Genomic DNA, 9,146 nt, shown 5'->3' on the forward strand with positions numbered 1-9,146 from the left:
GTCCGCTGCCTGCATCCCCCCGCTTTTTTACAGCGTGTCCTCGGCTCCCAGCTGAGAATAATGTAACTTTTCAGAAAGACGCTGGTGTCGCCGTGTCGGCAACTAAATCATATGGATGGACTATCGCAGCGGACACGGATGGGGCTCAATTGTGGCAGCAGATGACTGCTGTTCACAGGCACAGCTAACGTTATGCTTCAAGCATATCGATGCGATTTCCGTATTCCGTTTCCTCATGACTTCTTCTCTCTTTTCTCCTGGCCTTTGTCTAATCGGGAGGGCACTGTCGCCACCTAAGGGTTCTGTAAAATAGGTTAGACACATTCAATAGCTCCATATTGTAAGAGGCGATGTAAGAGGCTTAGATCGACATCCCCCCGTCAAAATATGAATTTGGAGTTATTGACGCCATTTGGCGTCGCTGGCAGCCTACGGTAAATTTCTCCTGACGCCATTTGGCGTCGCTGGCACTCAATGTGTTAAAATCCTTCAAATGTCTTCCCTCATTCTACCTCATTTAAAAATCCAAAGGAACCAATCAGAGTTATCTAAAACATAACTAGCCAGTCACAGCATACTGTACACGGGTGACAAAGTGATGACAAGGGTTCCTGACCGATCTGCAGTACATGACGAGTTGGGAGTGAGAATATGTTGGGGCTTTAACTGCTGAATACTGGACAGTGATTGGCTCCAGGATTCATGATGTCACATATCTTGCTTGCTTGTTGAAAACGGCCTTTTCAGGGAGCTCAGAGAAACTTTCCACGTTCAGAAGATGATTGTGGAAACAGTCTTCTAGTGTCAAACTCTGCACAGACATCGTTCTGCACAGTGAAGCTCAGACATCCAACTGTAGGAACATGAAGAAAAACTGATTTTGGACTTGAGGGGGTCTTTAACATGCGTCTTGTTGAACTGTGCTGCAGCTCTGAATTTTAGAAGAGATTTAGAAGCAGTGATCTAAACTATAATCCTGAGTCTGACACACTACACACAGATCCGTGCTTAAATCAGTCTGTTAGAAACAATTCAGAACGGTCAAGGTAACTGCATATTGTTTGACCGGTATATGCGTGTCTGTTGTTGTAGCGTTACCGTGGTGATGGTGGGTTTTGTTTGACTGCTGTCCTCCTCGTCTCCAGGGCGACAGGGGAACGGTGGGGAAGAGAGGCCTGAAGGGCCAGAAAGGAGAGCAGGGGCCCCCGGGCCTGGACCAGCCCTGTCCTGTGGTATGCCACACACACACACACACACACACACACACACACACACACACACACACACACACACACACACACACACACACACACACACAACAATAATCCATCTTTGAACTGATCTGCTACCCCTTGCCGTTCACCTGGACGTCTTTTAAGACACGTTTTCCCTGTTTCCTGTTTCCTGTTGATCTCTCGGCACTGTTTCTGTCACTTCCTGCTGTATTTCCTTCTCTCTGCTGAATGTGTAACAGTTGGCTGGCTCTTGCTGACAGGGTTGTGATGCGGCCAAAGGTCTGTCTGTGGAGGCGGAGCTTTCTGCCGCCCCACCTCCTCCTCCTCCCCCTCCTTCCGGCCCTGCGGCCCCCTGTCCTGTGGTACGGTATCTCTGCCTCTGTCCTCCTCTCCTCTCCTCTCACTTCATCAGCTGTTTCTTTTACAAACTCTCTCTCTCTCTCTCTCATTGTCTTTTCTTTTTCACGTGTCTCTCAAACTCTGTTATACATGTGCTGTCAACCATCGACGCACGACATCGTCATCCTACGTGTGTTCGCTGTGAAGGAATGTATTCGCCGAATACTAGAAGGGCACGCGCAGACCTCCGCCGAGGCGCGCTATTATTAACTTTTATAGTGCGTTACAAGTGATCAACATGAAAACACACGAGGTCACATGACACGGGACCAGGGGTGAAAGTGGTTTGAATTTCTTACAGGAACTATAGGCCTACTACCCCAACCTTCATCGTTTCATATTGTTCTCCTCCCACCCCCAGCTTCATGCATCCCTGAACACACACATCCATTTTTGAATGCCTGTATGGTGTAGAAATTAGAAACACTTGACAATATGTATAGTGAATTATTTAAACATTACAACAACAGACTCTCCTATGTGGACTATCATGTGTGATTTCAACTCTCCTTTTTGACCAAAACATTTACCACTCACTGAACAATTAACTTGTTTCTTTCCTGTGTGAACTATTGTGTCTCTTCAAGTCTCCTTTGCCAACCGCCATTAAACAACAGAAGAAGACATTTCACGATAACAGCACTGACACTTCACTCACTGTATTATCACTCCGCTTCACAGCTGCTCTATCATTGCCTATTACATCCAGCCTGTTAGCTGCTAGACTCAGCTCTCAGTCTTAATCCATTTCACTATACCTTTGGTGGTTAGGTGGCGCTGTTGGCGCCGCTCACCAAACGTCTGGAAACCGAGACTAGTTAGCTGCTGATTTACTCCACAAAGTAAAACCGTTTTCAAAATATGCGTTATTTTGATAAACAGACCTCACAACGGGGCTCTATAGAGTTACGTGTGTCTAGTACCATTATTAATCCATCATAAAGATAATGCTGTTTCTGGTAGTTTGCTAAAATACTAGTGCTAATCTGTTAGCGAGCTATCGGGCAAGCTTCTTCTTCTTCTGCTACTTCTAATAGCTCTGCAGCAGACAGATGCCTTGAGGCACATCGCTGCCTCTCACTGGTTGGAAATATTACTGTTTCTGCTTGCTTGGGAACACTAGTGCAATCCTGGGTGGAACTGTTTTTGTTGGCGGAGGCAAGCGAGACTAGTATTGACAGACCGACAGCCGAGTTGCAGCAGCAGCCGCATTCAGAAGCTGCGTGCTTATAGCCTACACAGCACGGATTAAAACCACAGGTCTAAAACACTGCATTTGAACAATTTAGACGCAATTTATGAGAGAGACTACATGTTGTTTATGTTAACCTAATGACATAATGTCAGCCATGTGTTTCCTGGTTGGAAATTATGCGATCGATCGTATAGTATTCTGCACTCTGCAGCAATCGGATTTTGATTGACAGGCAGCTGCATGTCTTCCCCCAACGGCGTTCAGGCACGGAAAGTCTTACAGGAACTGCGCACCGGACGGTTCCGGCCCACTTTCACCAGTGCACGGGACATGACGTCACATGACACGGGACAAGAAGTCGACTCAAACAAACCCACACCGCAACAATAACAACAGATGAGAGGAGCGGAGAAAAAGGAAGAACAAAATCAAAGAAGCAAAACGTTGGGCATATGTATTAGTACAAGGTGTGTGTGTGTGTGTGTGTGTGTGTGTGTGTGTGTGTGTGAGAGAGAGAGAGTGCTATTATTGCGTGATCCGGATCCGCTCCAACATGTAATGGGTTCTTCTGTGACCCGTGCTGAACCCTACCGCAGAGTTTTGTGAAAATGGAGCCAGTAGTTTTTTCCGTAATCTTGCTGACAAACAAACAAAGAAACAAACAGCACTAACCTCCTTGGCAGAGAAGTAGGAACAGTAAAACAAAATTGTTTCAACATTAATTGGCCCGGAATAAAGAGAAGGTCCATGCCTATAGGCATGAATTGTAGGTGGCCGGAGCATTAAGCCCAATGTCCACCAGATGCGCTCGGACAGTAATAGCCCAGATGCTGGATCCACTTGCATCAGACAAGATTAGACGGGCATGTTTTGTATCACAACATACTCTTTCATTTCATTTTCCGTGGTTTGAGTGCAACAACTTTTATAACGTTAATATGAGGGATCAGCCCAGCAGCATTTTGGTAAACAAACCGCGTCACTGGGTGGCAACGGCAATGAGGCCATTTACACCTGGCGCTAACATGCGTTTTCTGTCATCAGATTGCAATCAGATTGCAGAAATGGTTGTCCTCTCAATCCGCATAAAGTTGCTGCATCCAGATTGAGAGGACACATTGCATTTACACTTGTGTTCAATGTGTACACAATGCATCCCTGACCACCTCCGGAGGTGGTTTGGCCGATCAGATTGCAATCCTTCTTCAATGCGTTTTGGGGGTGTTTACACCTGGCATTTCAAGTGATGAAACACAATCTAATTGCAATCTGATCACAGAAAACGCATGTTAGCGCCAGGTGTAAATGGCCTCTATGGAGCCTGAGTTTGAGTGTCTGACTCTAGCCAGCTGACCCTGTTTACATTTTAAAAACTGTGACAGTTCACACAACTTTCACACAACATGCATATATATTATACATCAAATTCTTGAGCTAATTCTGCTCTCACTCGGAATGTAAAGATATAAGCGATGTGATGTATAGTTTTTGAGATATTAACGTTTGTTTGGCACAACTCATACTAGTTAACCCCCGCGGAGTTCTGCATTTCTGGGTGGCAAGTGATGTCGCGCTTATTCGTCCTATTGGCTGACGGAGTATTAAAGCGTTGTGTTCGTCTAGTGCAGAATACAAACCAAACTGATGGGGCGACATTCCAGCTGACAGGATGCAGTCGTTGAAGGTGTGTTTGTCCTTGCTTCATGTTAACTCTTTCCCTGCTGTTCCCCCTCAGGGTCAGGACGGGCTGCCCATACCAGGCTGCTGGCACAAGGTGAGTGTTAGCACATCTGACAGACAGGTGATAAGCAGCTGGCACGTCATAGAGCTAAGCTAACTGTAGCTGTAATCAAACGAAGCCTTGACCACACGCATAATGTAGATGATTACGCGTGCACTGATTGCCAGCATTAATCCATTGCTTGACTCTGATTGGATACAGGGGCATTTTGTAAGTATATTATGTTGGTCTGAGCTTGTAATTGTAAAGCATGAGTATCTGAGGTTTAATATGAGTACACTCTGTTTGGATTGTGATTTGATTTTGATGCTACTAACTAACGATCAACCCCTCCTGTTCTTCTTTTGCAGTGATGACTAACCAGAAGCATGGCATCTGTACATATTGATATGGTATATATTGCAACTGAATACTACACCAACTTTCCCCCCTTTTTTTACAAGAAACATTTTATATAATATATTGAGACTTTTTTTTAACAAGGACATTTTTGAGTCAACAGTATTATCAAGACCAGATGTCACGTTATGATGTCACACATGATGTCATGTTATCAAGACCAGATGTATGTCTTTTTTTCTTTTCTTTTTCTTTTTTTACTCATAAACTCTTGAGATCCGGCGATGTGATTTAAAAAGAGAGGAAACTGAACTGGCGGTCAGACTTTGAAGGACAGTCCACCTGCCAGTGTTGGAGATGGAGAGGACCCCCCCCACCCTGCACCCAGCGTGGTGGTCTCACTGCCTTATTAACAGAGTGTGACTTTGTTGCCCGACTGTGATGGTGAACGCTGCATGGGCGTGACGGTGCGTGTGCGTGCGTGCGTGTGACGGAGGAGCGTGGGGTCAGCGTGGGGTCAGTGCTCTCTCCTCTCTCTGTTTTCCCGAAAAAGGAGGAGATGGCGAGGCAGAAGCTCAAACGCAAGCGTCTCTCTCAGCCCTGAAGGGGGCGACGGGGGGTCTCCGGTCGGACAGAGGGGACGCAGACGGACAGAGAAGCACAAGGGCCAGCTTGGCCTTTGTGAAGCAGAGCAAGCCGTGTAATTGCCTTCGTGTCATACTGAACACTCAGCTCCTCCCGTATGGGAATTCTCCAGGAGGGGGCGACAGAGAACACTGCATTTCCACACTCACCTGCGGAGAAGACGCACACCTGAGGAGAAGACACACACCTGCGGTTGTTGCTATTAGACAATAGCTTGATAATCAGTTGAAGTGGTTCGTGGGTCAGTGGCACATAGCGAAGGAATTACAGAACAGATACATTGAACATGTTATGGTGATCTCTTGTTTTGCCCCTTTATAAAGGTTTTCACTCATTAAGTGCATGATCAGAACAAGGCATTGTTTAGCATCTTGTGGTCTCTCATCAAAACCTTAAACTAGTTTCATTTTCATTTGCAATGGACAATCTCTAACAGTCTTTCCATTTGAACAAGCCGCTCGGTGAGGTCAGTAAGTAGCTTCTCTTTATGGCTTACGCCTCTGCCAGCGGTGACCTGTGTGTTGTTTTGTTCTATTCTATATTTTGTCGTTTTATCCTAATCTATGCTTGTCCAGTTACATTTTGCATTCCTGTGCATGGACATGTTTGTATAGTATACACATAGCGAGTGTTACACCCAAGGCCAGATTTGAAGGAACCATTGACAGTATTACAGATAATGCAGGAGTTCAACCAGGAGGCTGATCAACTCTAACATCAAGTTTGTTCTGTTGTAATTAATTTGACAAATCAAAATAATTCACAAAGACATTTCAGTGTAACTGGAGTATTTTAACTGATGTATTATTATCTCCTAATCATAGATGAAGACGTGATGGATTACTGTTACCAGGTCTTCTGAACAACAGTATGAGTTATTGCTGCTGACTTAAATTTGTGTTGTTTGTTTGATTTTTTTAACCAATATTAGTCAGTTGGACTAGGACTTACAGACTAAGGCATGAAATATGAAACGTGTATACAAAACCATTGGATCTGTTAGTAATTGTGTTCATTTTTACGTGTTCATTTTTATTCACCAATACACCTTAACTCAGTGGTTCTTAATTGTCAGTTATTATGCTTTTTTGTTTTGCTTTGTTTTTCAATTATCACAACAGATTTCAGTCTTTTCTATCAGTTAACTTTTTTTATGCGTTTTGGTCTTCTACTACATTTTTCTCAGATGGAATAATTTCTTGGTGCTTAAATACTTTCTTTATTTTCTGTAGCTGTTTCAAGCTGTTCGCTATATTGCACATAGACATGCAAATTATGGCAGGTATACATGCACACACACGCGCACACACACACACACACACACACGCACGCACACACACACACACACACGTGCACACACACGCGCGCGCACACACACACACACACACACACACACACACACACACACACACACACACACACACACACACACATCAACAGTCATTAGGGCATCGGAGGTGGGTGCTTACCATGTGACGTCCTGTGGTTGAATCTGGCCTGCATGGGACCTAAGTCACATGTCATCACCCTCTGTCTCTCCCTCCACATCTTTCCTGTTTATCTGCACTGACAGTTATCAAGTTCAGGTACAAATGCCCCCCAAATAATCTTTAAAAAAGTAGTGCTACAGCAACTTTCTAGCAACATAGGAATAAAGAATTTGTGTTTGGCTTTATCATTATACCACAAATTATTTTTAAGTGCTATGCTGTATTTACAAAGAAAATAGATTGCATGGAATCACAGTTTTTTTTTTTTACATTTACATTAATGGCAATATTCTGAAAATAGACGTATCCTAGTGGGCAGCAGGATGGGTTTTCTACAATCATATTAGTTGCACTTTTTGATACAATACTGATCATATTTGGTAATGATTATGTTTGCAGCTAGACAGCTGGTTACTTACTATGTGGTGACTAGCAATCAACTATTATATTATAAACCATCACAATATGGTGGTCGCAAAAAGGGAATTCAATTTCAGCCTTATTAAATACCGGTATTTTAAGTTATGTTATTTCACCTGGCTATTTCAGTTGCTCTGATCCATTGTGCAAAGCATTATTTGTTCATTTGTCCATATCATTGCCTGTGTTCCACCTCAAAATGATATTTCACTTTAATCAAACATTTTCATGTTTAGCCTCCATATGAACTGCAGAGGGCAGTATCTACCATTAGCTGTCCTGAAATCCTCTGTAGCCATCTGCATTCAGGCTGTTTTGTGTATTCTTGTCTAAAATTACCATTTGAAGCGTATGACCATAGACAAAAACAAAACATGGGAAAATATGTTCGAAATATGTTCGAAGTATGATTTTATAGACTTCCAAATTGAAAGTAACGTGACAAAATATGTGCTTAATTATTATATTTTTTATTGCGAGAGTAAGGGTCTGGGCAGTTTACATAAAAGTCAATTTTACAAGAAATAACTGAAAAATCATGATTTGACCCTGTTGTAAATTCACAAGTATACAGTGCTTAATTATTCATGAACACAAGTATTTAAGTGTGTTAAAAAGTGGAAACGTTGTGCAAAAGGTCCAAAGCACTTTACCAAGCTGATATGGGCTTCCTTTACATTTATATCCACTATTTTCCACTAGTAGCCCTGCTAGGGTTGGTGGTTCAGTTCCCACTGCGTCCACCCATGCTGGAATCCATGCAGTTAGCTTGTTAGCAATTTAGATCTGTGACATGTTAAATGTCTCATGTTATGTTACAACAGTCGTGTCAAATAGGCCACATCTCACCTGTCTCAACCCCGACCAGTGCCAGTTCTGATTTGTACTGAATTGAGGGCAAAGTCAGTGAGCAGTGTACTGATGGCTTCATGTGTCCAAAACATGCATATCTGACAGCACACAGTCCATTTCCCTTTAACATATTAATGATTTAACACTTAATTATCACTGTTTTCTCACTTGTTTTACAAAGAAAAGTGTTTTGTGTATTAAAAATAACCCGAGGACACGCTCAATTAGGAAGCTAACGATATTTTCAAATGTTTTCTATAAAACAGAAGTCTGTAAATGAATCACACATCATTGAGATGATAATGGGTTGAGCTAGAGAAAGGCTAAAACAAACAGTCTTTCTGACATGATTTCAATGGAAGCTGATAGTTATCTGACACTTACATTATTATATATGTGTTTATTTCTTTTGTGGATTCTATCAGTTTCACATTCAAGGCTTAACTGCTATCAGTAAGTAGCACACTATCTGAATGCAGTTTGGTGTTTTAACAGCAATATGACAGTATTATCTTGACATTGTGAGAATGTTTATTTGGTTGTGTATTTGGTTGTAAAAGAATTAAGCTATTTTTGTAATTACTCGTATGTAGACTGAAATAAACTCTCCAAACACTTTTCTGCTTCTTTGTTCATTGCATTAATTGGTCCCATCGATTGCATCACATCAATTTCATTGACATTAATTTAACATCTATTCAGTCTATTTATTCAATACATAGTTGAGCTGAACTGTTGAAGGATGGACTTCAGGAAGTACATACAAACCCTCATACATGGGTAACTAATACTTATCGCTCAAGTCTACGCCCCTTCAAGTGACTAGTTCT

At 42.6% G+C, this 9,146-nt stretch overlaps 1 pseudogene across 1 annotated transcript in view; it reads left to right on the plus strand.

Annotated features, from left to right (window-relative positions):
- LOC310790827 overlaps nucleotides 1-5,513 on the plus strand; it is a 164,184-nt pseudogene extending 158,671 nt beyond the window's left edge. The window contains exons 29-33 of the transcript in view: nucleotides 1,146-1,232; nucleotides 1,496-1,597; nucleotides 4,565-4,603; nucleotides 4,772-4,780; nucleotides 5,463-5,513. The product of the transcript in view is annotated as an uncharacterized misc_RNA (transcript). The remainder of the gene's footprint in view (nucleotides 1-1,145; nucleotides 1,233-1,495; nucleotides 1,598-4,564; nucleotides 4,604-4,771; nucleotides 4,781-5,462) is intronic.
- Nucleotides 5,514-9,146: the final 3,633 nt, after the last annotated feature.

Source organism: Poromitra crassiceps, assembly GCF_964638095.1.
Source record: "Poromitra crassiceps genome assembly, chromosome: 15".
In the NCBI taxonomy this organism is placed as follows: Eukaryota; Metazoa; Chordata; class Actinopteri; order Beryciformes; family Melamphaidae; genus Poromitra; species Poromitra crassiceps.